The sequence below is a fragment of the Hoplias malabaricus genome, chromosome 13 (genome assembly GCF_029633855.1).
Source record: "Hoplias malabaricus isolate fHopMal1 chromosome 13, fHopMal1.hap1, whole genome shotgun sequence".
Taxonomy (NCBI): domain Eukaryota; kingdom Metazoa; phylum Chordata; class Actinopteri; order Characiformes; family Erythrinidae; genus Hoplias; species Hoplias malabaricus.
In genome coordinates, this window is record NC_089812.1 from 38,405,419 (window position 1) to 38,418,726 (window position 13,308).

Consider the following 13,308-nt stretch of genomic DNA (forward strand, 5'->3'; position numbering starts at 1 on the left):
GGTAATACATTGATAAATCATTGGAGTAATTGCTGATATGCTTCTATTCATGAGGCTTTTGACCGGTGATGCTATAATCCTCTTGTATTACATAACTACTGTAAGACCTGTTTACCTGGGAAATGTTAACACTTAAATATCCACATCCCTTTTTTTATCATGCAAAACACAGGGACATAGCCAGACGGAGTATCAACCCTAAATTAAATGCATTGTTGCCCCTGATGTGCATTTGTGGAATACAGCATCAAGTAATCCCTAAACGGATAAAGCCCTTTGTTTGCCTGAGGACATTAAAGGACAGGAGTAATATCAATGAAATAATGATTGTGCAAGAGACGCACTGTTAATCCTCTCTGCTGTTCGGTCAGCTCAGGCAAACTGTAGAGCAATGGAAGGCAAAGCAGGGTGGAGGGGGAAACCAGAAAAAGGGGTGTCTATTTAAGCGCTGGCATTCTCAAAGGTCTTAATGTTTTACATTTTTTCTTCTGTTGAACATGCAGGATTTTATACTGAATTGACTGAGACAGTCTCAGAGTGAGACAGTATAGTGTACATATGGACCAAAGAACATGTAAAAAATTGGACATTACGATGTTAACATTCCCTTTTCTTAGACCATTAAATTCTTTGTGAACAGAGGTCAAGATTTAAATATTTATTGTCATTATCAGTCAATTATAACAAAAAACAAATAGAAACACAACATGTGTAAGAATGTTTTACAGAAGCAAATATTTAAATATTATAAATACAAAATTCCTTTGTTTTAAAAAAAATAGCATTAAGTACCTGTAATGGATTCACATGCTTAGCCTTTAGCATCTTTTATTCCCTTCAGAAAATGTACATTTAGAGGATCATTTCTGTTTAAAAAGTAAGTTTTTCATTAAACCATTTCCAAAATGACAATCCAAGATATTGATTGTCTGAGGAGGGGTCAGATTTCAAATAAATGCCAAATCTATTATAGATAACAGTTTGACAGGATGGGGACAGACTGAAACAAAACATAGGATCAGAGAACAACTGAGATTCACCTGTTGCTGATACACAATATCCACAACAAAATCCACTCCTCTGCATGAAGGAAGCCTTAATGCCACACACATTTAGATTTCAGATGAAAGAGCTACGTATATATATACACTGATAGTCCTCTTGTACTCATGAAGGCACAAAGAGGAAACGTTTTTAGACACTTGTTGTTTTTGTTAGCTCATATATTTTTAATGCACCTATCCATTTTAAGGGTACGCAGACCCACAGAATTTTTTAAACTTTTAAACTTTTAAACAGTCACCTGGAGGAAACCCACGCAGACACAGGCAGAGCACACCACACTCCTCACCGACAGTCACCCGGAGGAAACCCACACAGACACAGGGAGAACACACCACACTCCTCACAGACAGTCACCCGGAGGAAACCCACGCAGACACAGGGAGAACACACCACACTCCTCACAGACAGTCACCCGGAGGAAACCCACGCGGACACAGGGAGAACACACCACACTCCTCACAGACAGTCACCCGGAGGAAACCCACGCGGACACAGGGAGAACACACCACACTCCTCACAGACAGTCACCCGGAGGAAACCCACACAGACACAGGGAGAACACACCACACTCCTCACAGACAGTCACCCGGAGGAAACCCACACAGACACAGGGAGAACACACCACACTCCTCACAGACAGTCACCCGGAGGAAACCCACGCGGACACAGGGAGAACACACCACACTCCTCACAGACAGTCACATGGAGGAAACCCACGCGGACACAGGGAGAACACACCACACTCCTCACAGACAGTCACATGGAGGAAACCCACGCGGACACAGGGAGAACACACCACAGTCCTCACAGACAGTCACCCGGAGGAAACCCATGCAGACACAGGGAGAACACACCACACTCCTCACAGACAGTCACCCGGAGGAAACCCATGCAGACACAGGGAGAACACACCACACTCCTCACAGACAGTCACATGGAGGAAACCCACGCGGACACAGGGAGAACACACCACAGTCCTCACAGACAGTCACCCGGAGGAAACCCATGCAGACACAGGGAGAACACACCACACTCCTGACAGACAGTCACCCGGAGCGGGAATTGAATCCACAACCTCCAGGTCCCTGGAGCTGTGTAACTGTGACACCTACCTGCTGCACCACCGTGCCGCCCACCTATTCAAACGTGGCCAACAAATACATTTAACAGGGTGTTAAGGTTTTCTTCAGACCTTATTATTTGAAGCATATAAGCCAGTGGTCACTATGCCCAATGCCAAGCACTAAACTATGGAGCAATAAAACTTGAGGGCTCTCTAAATGGATGGAATCAGCAATATTCAGTACCTTTGGGATGATTTGAAGTGATGTTTGTGACACAGAACTAATCATACAAAAATCTGTGTCTGACCTCACTGTTGCTGAATGCAGTCAGATGCTAACAGTAATGTTCCAACGTCTGTTATATAGCATTTTATGGAAGAGCGACAGTGTTTGCAACAAAGGGAGACAAACTCCCTTTAATCAGCCTTGGTTTTACATGAAATGTTGGACATACCCTGTTCCATACACCAGCACAGTCGTGTCTAATGGGGGAATGCATCATGAAAATGGACTCTATATTTTTGCACATGTCTAAATGACAGGGCTAAAGCAGGAGTTTTCTCATCACTAGAAATCAGCTCTTTACATGTGCTTTTGGAAGTGGGCTGTTACGAAACAAACAAATCCTGTTCATGCTCAAACTCTTGCTTATGTAAGAGGAATTCTGCTATGATTGTAGCTTTGCTGTCGCTGATGATAAATTTGACCCTAACCATCAAAAACTAAATGATATAACGGTGTACATTAACAACTAAATACAGAGAAAACTGAAGAGAAACTGTAAAGCTGATTATATTAATCCCACATTTCAACTTAAAATGGGCGCTGTATTATGCCTTAAATGTTACCATAAAGCCTCAAGTGATGAATTTACACAACTCAACACCTTTTAACACATGCAATAAGGATGCATGAAGAGAGAGAGAGAGTTCCTCCCAGTTTCCTCCCATTGTCCAAAAACACACATCGGTAGGTGCACTGACTACCCAAAAAGTGTGTGAGCGAGTGAATGTGTGAGTGTGTGTCGCCCTTCGAACAACTGACTGGGGCTTTGGAATCTCCACAACATTAAATATGTTGCAGCGCCACAATAAACCTGCGTGAACCAAACTTTGAAGCAGAAAAGTGAAAATGTGAACACATCTGATACCTTAAATAGTAAATGAGTCCAGTTCAGGGTCGCGGTGGGTCCAGAGCCTACCTGGAATCATTGGGCGCAAGGCAGGAATACACCCTGGAGGAGGCGCCAGTCCTTCACAGGGAAACACACACTCACACACACCTATGGACTCTTTTTGAGTCACCAATCCACCTACCAACGTGTGTTTTTGGACTGTGGGAGGAAACCGGAGCACCCGGAGGAAACCCACGCAGACACAGGGAGAACACACCACACTCCTCACAGACAGTCACCCGGAGGAAACCCACGCAGACACAGGGAGAACACACCACACTCCTCACAGACAGAACTTTAAAACCTCAGTGAGGATGAGCCTAGAGATAAAATATGGATATGAAGGGTGATTACACTCCTGTATCATTTTAAAACAAGGCAATTGTTATCCGGTCTCTCGAGCTTAAAGGCTAAGCACCACTTAATGGACCTCCATGAATATTTCACATTATTTTAGCTACAGACAGATATAAGTATGAACTACAATGAAAATAGCATGCTTAATGCTATTGGGTTTCCTCCAGGTGACTGTCTGTGAGGAGTGTGGTGTGTTCTCCCTGTGTCTGCGTGGGTTTCCTCCGGGTGACTGTCTGTGAGGAGTGTGGTGTGTTCTCTCTGTGTCTGCGTGGGTTTCCTCCAGGTGACTGTCTGTGAGGAGTGTGATGTGTTCTCCCTGTGTCTGCGTGGGTTTCCTCCAGGTGACTGTCTGTGAGGAGTGTGGTGTGTTCAGCCTGTGTCTGCGTGGGTTTCCTCCGGGTGACTGTCTGTGAGGAGTGTGGTGTGTTCTCCCTGTGTCTGCGTGGGTTTCCTCCGGGTGACTGTCTGTGAGGAGTGTGGTGTGTTCTCCCTGTGTCTGTGTGGGTTTCCTCCTGGGGACTGTCTGTGAGGAGTGTGGTGTGTTCTCCCTGTGTCTGCGTGGGTTTCCTCCGGGTGACTGTCTGTGAGGAGTGTGGTGTGTTCTCCCTGTGTCTGCGTGGGTTTCATCTGGGTGACTGTCTGTGAGGAGTGTGGTGTGTTCTCTCTGTGTCTGCGTGGGTTTCCTCCAGGTGACTGTCTGTGAGGAGTGTGATGTGTTCTCCCTGTGTCTGCGTGGGTTTCCTCCAGGTGACTGTTTGTGAGGAGTGTGGTGTGTTCAGCCTGTGTCTGCGTGGGTTTCCTCCGGGTGACTGTCTGTGAGGAGTGTGGTGTGTTCTCCCTGTGTCTGCGTGGGTTTCCTCCGGGTGACTGTCTGTGAGGAGTGTGGTGTGTTCTCCCTGTGTCTGTGTGGGTTTCCTCCTGGGGACTGTCTGTGAGGAGTGTGGTGTGTTCTCCCTGTGTCTGCGTGGGTTTCCTCCGGGTGACTGTCTGTGAGGAGTGTGGTGTGTTCTCCCTGTGTCTGCGTGGGTTTCCTCCGGGTGACTGTCTGTGAGGAGTGTGGTGTGTTCTCCCTGTGTCTGCGTGGGTTTCCTCCGGGTGACTGTCTGTGAGGGTGTGTTCCCACCTTGCGCCCTGTGATTCCAGGTAGGCTCCGGACCCACTGCGACCCTGAACTGGATAAGGGTTACAGACAATGAATGAATGATTGCACTTGGATTATTCGCTGCCATTTTTTATTGGGAAAATAGTTGAGTCTGGGAGAAAGACTAACAGACTGCAGAGAAACATATCACAGGAGTACAGTCCGAACTACAAAGTGCTACTGTGTGGTCGGTGGAGCTTACTTTTTGTCCAGACAGTGTTTATTCTAGTTGAACAGTTGTACTCGTTCATTGACTGCTCCGCTTGTAGAAGGATTAACTGAGTTAACAGAGTAAATAGAGGACTGTGTGAAGGAGAAGGAGTCCGCTTCAAAGAGCTCACACTTCTTCGTGGAATCCCTTCCACACTAATGGAATTAGCGCGAGGCGATCTGCTCGGAATTACGGAGCGCGCGCGTCCCGCCCATTCCTTCCAATCAGCGCGCGCACGAAGTGGAAACATGGGCGGCGCAGGACACTCTCACGTCTAAAGACCCCGGTAATGAAGAGTCCGCCACACGACCACCAGCCACAGCGCACTCACCTCAGAGCCGCGGACAGCGCTCTTCGCACTCACTGGACGGGAAAGTCCGGATTGTAGAGATGTGTCCGAAAACAAAGTCTCGAAGAAGAGACCAGACACAGAGGAAGGGTTTCTGAGAAAGAAGGAGGAACGTCGTCCATTAAAATGAAGGTAAGTCTTGGTAAATGTCTGTTTTAACAAAAGTAGGCTACGGGTTTCGCGGTGAGAGAAGTGTCGACCATTTTGTTGCCTCAGGTGCCTGCTGTTCACGAGCCACGTCACAGTGGACGGTCCTCTACTGAGTTACATTTGGAAGGACACATGAGTGAGAAATAAACCTTTTAAAAGCCTTAATGTCGTTTTTTGACTGAAATTGTAGGTTTTCCTTGGTCCAACCGGGGCCCAGATCTGTTTATACTTTCTAGTTACTTTTAATCCTGTCAGAACAAAACCTTTCTTATGGCCTCAGAGGCAAATTGACTGCACCTTATCTTTTACATTGTATTGAATTTTTAAATTGACCAATGCTCTGTTTGTATTAGCTTTTAGCTTAAGTTAAGGTTTTTGGAGATACAAGGCATAAGAAGCTAGGAGGCATATATATATAATCATCACTATATGTCAATTAAAACAGGTTCTGTAGCTCTGCATCTTTTCTCATACCTAATATAAAATGGGTTTAATAATGGGTCTAGAGAACGTTTGTTGAGTCTAACCATTTTCCAGCTCAGTTTAGTGGTCTAATTATGGCTTTATTCTCTTGTCCTCTCTCCTAGAAAATGATACAACACTTAATGAGACGAATGAAAGTCTTCTTTTGAAGTGACCAGGGGCAGTTTGTTAAAAACAAGCAAGAAGCTCCTCACCGTAACCGAGCGGGATAAAGGAGAGTCATGAACTCCCTGAATGTCACCAGTTTTAATTTCACAGATGAAACTGGACATGCCTATCAGTACTCCTTCCCCGACGAGGACGCTTTGTTCAAGGAGTACAAGCCAGTGACCCGGGACCTTATACCACTCCCCAAGGCAGTGCTCTACCTGTTAATGGGGGCTTTAGTTGTGGTTGCTGTTGCTTATGCTATAGTGGGCCATCTGATCAAGGACCTTGCCAATGATGTAGTGGGTAAGAAGACACTTTTAATATCTGTAATAAAGCTTCGTATTAAGATTAAATGTGTCTTTTTTAGAAATGCACTGAAGACTCAGCGAGGACATTAGTCAATGCCTCAATAAATGTGTCCCTTACAATCCATCTTACAGATACAGTTCCTCTTTATCACGGAAAAGTCATAAATTGAAGGCATGTCTTCGGTGCTGGTAATTTTTGCAGCTACTTTTTGAGTTCAGCACCAAAGGTCAGCCTCAATCTAAAATATCTATTAGTTCAATTACAGTTTAAAATACGGAGCTTTCATCATAAACAAATGTAAATATATAAAAATATTGTTTGCTTAAAGTTCCTATCTTGTCTAAAGATGCAAAAGGTGCTGTAATATTGTCTATTATTGTCACTAAATGTTGAAAGAGTGAAAATCTACTTTTAAAAATGTAACATTGATTTTAAAGTCAAGTTTTGTTCCCTAAAGTTACATTACATTCTCTTTTCCAGAATAAGAGATGAATATTTGTACTCTTTCATTATAGAACTGTGTAAAATAAAAGAACATAGAAGTCCTGTAGATGAAATAGGGCATCATTCATTCATTCATTGTCTGTAACCCTTATCCAGTTCAGGGTTGCGGTGGGTCCAGAGCCTACCTGGAATCATTGGGCGCAAGGCGGGAATACACCCTGGAGGGGGCGCCAGTCCTTCACAGGGCGACACACACACACCACACTCATCACAGACAGTCACCCGGAGGAAACCCACACAGACACAGGGAGAACACACCACACTCCTCACAGACAGTCACCCAGAGGAAACACACACAAGGAGAACACACCACACTCATCACAGACAGTCACCCGGAGGAAACCCACGCAGACACAGGGAGAACACACCACACTCCTCACAGACAGTCACCCAGGGGAAACACACACACACAGGGAGAAGACACCACACTCCTCACAGACAGTCACCCGGAGGAAACCCACGCAGACACAGGGAGAACACATCACACTCCTCACAGACAGTTACCTGGAGCGGGACTCGAACCCACAACCTCCTACCAGAGCCTACCTGGAATCATTGGGCGCAAGGCGGGAATACACCCTGGAGGGGGCGCCAGTCCTTCACAGGGCAACACACACACACACATTCACTCACACACTCACACCTACAGACACTTTTGAGTCGCCAATCCACCTACCAACGTGTGTTTTTGGAGTGTGGGAGGAAACCGGAGCACCCGGAGGAAACCCACGCAGACAGGGGGGAGAACGCACAGGGTCAGGGTCCTGGGGTTGTGGGTTCGAGCCCTGCTCCAGGTGTCTGTGAGGAGTTTGGTGTCTTCTCCCCATGTCCGGGTTTCCTCCAGGTGCTCCAGTCCAAAAACTCACATTGGTAGGTGGATTGGCTCATCAAATATGCCCATAGATGTGTGTAAATGTGTGAGTGTGTGTCACCCTGTGAAGGACTAATACCCTCCTCCAGGGTGTGCTCCAACCTTGCACCAAGTTATTCCGGCTGCGGACCCACCGCAACCCTGAACTGGATAAGTGGTTACCGAAGGAATGAAGGAATGAATGAATAAAAATTTCCCATTAAAACATGCCTTGGGGAACTCAAAGATGTTCTGTGGTCTTCATATATCTTCATATCCGGACCTTGCATCCAGTTTTTGGTCCTGGATTTTGTAAACATTGGTAGGTTTGACACTGGTTGGTGTATCAGTTACGTAAAGAGATCAATTTACCAGTTATTGGAAAATCCAGGACTAGAAACTTGATTCAAGTTCTGAAATGAATGACCTCTGTTGACCTCTATGACATTATTCCAAAAAATGATACAATTTTCAAACCAAATCATGTAACACTACATATCTCTTTTTTTTCCTCAAGACTGTGTGCTTGGCCCAAATGAGGAAGATATGGATAAAGACAGTGAGTTAAGGTGTATGTCCCCACACCACATCCCTGCGGCACTGTCCCTGTCCCACTCCAATGCCTTCCACGTGTGGGACCAAGATGACGTGGTAATACCCCTGCCCTCAGACGACAGCCCCCAGACCAGCCCGCTGCTGCTGGCTGCCATCCCCTACATCCCCTCCTTCTTCCCACATTCCGGACACTCCCACATCCCCTCGTCCGCCAGCACCATCAACAGTCTGGGGCAGCCCAGTAGTCCTGGGGCAGCCACGTCTATTCCACGAGACATCTAAAAGAGTGCACATTTATCATCTCTTGCAAACAAGGTGAACTTTACAGTTAATGTAGTGCATCAAAAGGTGTGTACACTAAACACTGGATTGGAAGTCCTTTGCAGTTTCATCCAGGATTTGACCAGTGAATGGAGACCCTCTCTTGAAATTGCCTCAACGTTGAAGGCCTTGACAGAAAATCATCTAAATCACGAACTAAGAAGATCATTTCTTTTGAGGATTGTTAAATGGGGTAGATGCTGTGGTTCTTGTCTGACAACATGCAAAGTCTTAACCATCAAGGTAAATTCACGGTCTTGTTTGTATTTGTATATATTCAGACACCACTAAAGCTTTTCTGCATGCCAAGGTCACTTTGGATATGTGAAATTTGCTCGGTTGCTGAGCCTCCATATTACTCATGTTTCTTTGCTGTTGTGTAAGATGATTTGCGAAAGCTGCACGTCCTACAAGACATCAAGACAGATCCCAAAGAATTGGGAGGATTAGCAGAAATGATTCAAGGCTTGTATTCCCAATGAATACAAGCGAAATCGAACCTCCTTTCTCGTGTTATGCAACTCCTCAAGTCTGTCCTTTACATTCCAACACAAATGAAAAACCCATCAGAGGCAATGGGTCTCAACAGAGGCTTCATTTTACTGCACTTTGCCTCTTGCAGCCTGGAGCTCAGTATTTAGACGCTCTAATCCTCTAACAGCATGTCAAAGTGGAAAGGCAATATGGGAAACCGAAGAGGAGAGCTTTGCCGTCCAGAAACAGTGGTTCGATCTGGTTCGCTATGACGACAAAGGTTCAAGCAAACACACATTTCAAGGAGCCTTTATGACAAGTGATGAGGCCTTTATAAATGGACAAACGTCACTGGACATTGCCAACAGAATAGTTCATCATCCTGTAGATAATTTAGATACAGGCTTTGGGCTAATGCGGTAGCATCTGCAATAACACAGTATTAGAATCCTTGAACGTTTCTTCAAGTCGTGCCATTGATGTTAGATCAAGAACTCTTTCTCATTTTGAGCAGGTATTTGCTTGAGCCGACCTGTTAGTTCATCATTTCACCAAGTTGCTGCTTTGGACATTTAATGTGGACCCTATTCTGCAAAACCCGAAGGTACAAGAACAAGTAGGTTGTTGATTTCATATCTTTATGGTGTCATTGGCCTATCATTTTCACCTCCTTAAATAAATCTGCAAAGCAACACTACATGTTTGTGGACACCTGCTCCTTTCTGTTCAACATTTCTTTTGAAACTAATGGGTTAATAGGTTGTTTGTCCCTCATTGATGCAACAATTTCTCAATTACTCTTCTGGGAAGGTTTAAACTCAATGTTGGAACACTTCTAGGTGATGGCAGTCAGCCAAAGGGGCATTAGAGAGGTCAGGGACCGGATCACAAGAGCAACTCCAGTTCATCCCACACGTACTGAATGGTGCTTCATCACAACTAAGAACTCAAATCCACTGCTTCACAGTGACACCGAGCATTGAACAAGGCGAATTTAATCATCAAAAGCTTCCCACTTCTTTTTAAGTGTTTGAACATCAAAGCAGCTGAAATTCAGAAATTACAAAGGCATACACAAACCTAGAACATGGTGTTTACCCTAATGTAATTTACTAATTATATTGAGTTCGTTGTTAGAATCTATTTGGAAAACTTGCCGTTTTGTGGAGGTGGTTTATATAGGTCCCAACTTTCAGACCGTGGGGTTGGAAAACATTAGCTGAAAGACTTAAGAAGTTACGACATTTCGCTAAGTAAACACGACGTATGTCTAATCCTTCACCGTCACAGAGGATTCCCTCAATCCCTAGCATAGATGGCTGGCGAGCCAAAGGATTTACATGCCATTCAGTGACTGTCTGTGTCAAATCCTGGCTGTTCAGTGACTACCAACAGACCTAAAGAGCTTCCGGTAGAACTGGAGGACAAGAAGCGTTGGCTAACAGAGGCTCATCTGTACGACCAAAGTAAAATTTTATTGAGTAACATTATTATTATAACCCACAATTATATAAGCAGATAATTGAAAATGATTTTTCTGGGTAATTTAACAAGGGCTTCACACTTCTAAAATCATTTGAACTGGTAGAGAGGCCTAGGATGTTACCATTAAAAGGAAACATACTGTGGGGGGAATTAATCCGCATTTAGCCTTTTATTGGAGTATCTGGGGTGCGTCTCAATCCAATCGTCTTTAAGGGCACGTATCATACTAATGCCACAAGTTAGCACACTTCCTTGGGGTTTTATTGGATCTGTAGCACACTTGTGGGTCAAACAACGCGCCAGTGTTCTTACGCTGTCTCAGTGCCTGTTCCTTTAAATGTTCCAAAGTTATCCAATGATAATGACCCTCTCTTTACCTCAACAAAGACACATGGTAGTCACTTCTAGACATTTTGGCTTCTTTTCCATCTCAGTTCTCACCCTTTTGCTCGGTACAGTGAAAATGTTTACGTTAATTCAATTCAAGCTGATTCAGGTTCATGTGCTGTTGAAACATCCTTACAGTCCTGAGTTCTTCCAGTGTCTCACAAGGTGTTCTTTCTTGATATCATCGTTTGAATGACTTTTATTTACCCAGTGTTGTCCTGTTACTCAATTAGAACAGACCCTTAGTTTATATAATGTTGTTTTGTACTGAAAAGGCCCAAACTGCAAGGGTTGTAATAACCCTGCAAAATGTTTGTAGTAAAAAAAAAAAGGGTGAGAAATTATGCATGTTTTTAAAGGGTCTCGTATTATATGTAATGTTCTTTTCATGGGTTGGTTATGGGTTTGTATAACAGGGAGTACAGTACATATTTCTCAGCACTCATTGTATTTGTTTGGCTCCATTTAACCTCGTCTTTGGTCTCTCACTTGACATCAGAAGCCGAGGAAATTGGAACAGCTCAATTACACTATGCTTTCTGACTTTTGTTTGTGGGTTGGTAGGCTCCAGATACTCAATTATTATGCTACTGCACTGAAATAACATTCTCATTATAATTTGTCCCTTTTAAACAAGACAACACAGGAAAAAGAGGAAAAATTCCCTATTACAAATAGGGAATCATCAAAATTATACTACACCCTCATCTGAGTTACAGCCACAGACCTGCTTTTAGGTGAGAGCAATAAGGCATGATTACACAGTGCATGGAGAAATTAGACAATTAAAAAAAAAGGCAAAATTTTGAATTCAAGGAACATGGTTGAAACGAGAGCTTCTCTGCTTTGTTGCCGCTCACTTGGGGCTGAGGTGAACGTGGCCTTTTTGTCATTTAACGTAACAGGCACTGAAGCAGGTAACTGGGAACAGGGCCGTTTAAAGATGGTTAAGAACAATGCTGTGGTGTTTGATCCTTCTGGTATTTTGACCAAAACGTGTCACAGATATTTCATTGAAACCCAGGGAACTGTGGTGATTTGTGGAAAAGGTATAATCTGTTAATTTTATCAATGATGATAACACTTTGGTAAATCAAGCCCTGGACCGTGACTGCTGGCTTTTCAATATAACTTTAGTACACACTGAATACTAAACCAATAGAGCTTTTTAAACCTGATTTCAGCACAGTTGTGTTTATGAGAACAGTATCAGTGGTTTTTATGTTAATGTTTGGAGTTAGATTTTTACTATTACATTTGTATGTGCTGTACACACTGAAGCACCTTAAACAAGTTAAACACACACACACACACACACACACCCTCCCCTTCATCTGACCGTGTGGTGGATTTAGAGGGTGACATTTAAGCTCAACGTCTTCACTGGAATTACACAAATAACCTTTAAGTAGTCGACCTGTTGAGCAGTTTCCATTCAGACCAAGAGATCCTCTCCCACACACAAACACACAAACCTGGCCTAGATGTCACCCAAAAAAATGTTTAACCTGAGCTACATTTCGTTAGATACTTTGGCTGATAAAAAATTGACATATTTATGGTGAGGCAGGGAGCAAAGCAGTTGGAGTATAAAAAGTGTTATGTGACAAAATCAATGCCACTAACGAGACACAGAGAGACAGACAGACACAGAGAGAGAGAGAGAGAGAGACACACAGACAGAGAGAGACACAGAGACGCAGAGAGAGAGAGAGACACACAGAGACAGACAGACAGACGCACAGAGAGACAGACAGAGAGAGACAGACACACACGAAGACAGAGAGAGAGAGACAGACGCACAGAGAGAGAGACAGACGCACAGAGAGAGAGAGAGAGAGACACACAGACAGAGAGAGACACAGAGACGCAGAGAGAGAGAGAGAGAGACACACAGAGACAGACAGACAGACGCACAGAGAGACAGACAGAGAGAGACAGACACACACGAAGACAGAGAGAGAGAGACAGACGCACAGAGAGAGAGACAGACGCACAGAGAGAGAGACAGACAGAGACGCACAGAGAGACAGACACACACGAAGACAGAGAGAGAGAGACAGACGCACAGAGAGAGAGACGCACAGAGAGAGACAGACAGAGAGAGAGACAGACAGAGACGCAAAGAGAGAGAGACACAAAGACCCACAGAGAGAGAAAGAGACAGACTTCAGTCATTTTAAATTGCATGTGCTTTTAAGGGCACAAACACGCAAGGCACAAACATAAAATAATGAACAATTCACACTGATTTTTCAAAATGTTTAATTTATCATTTC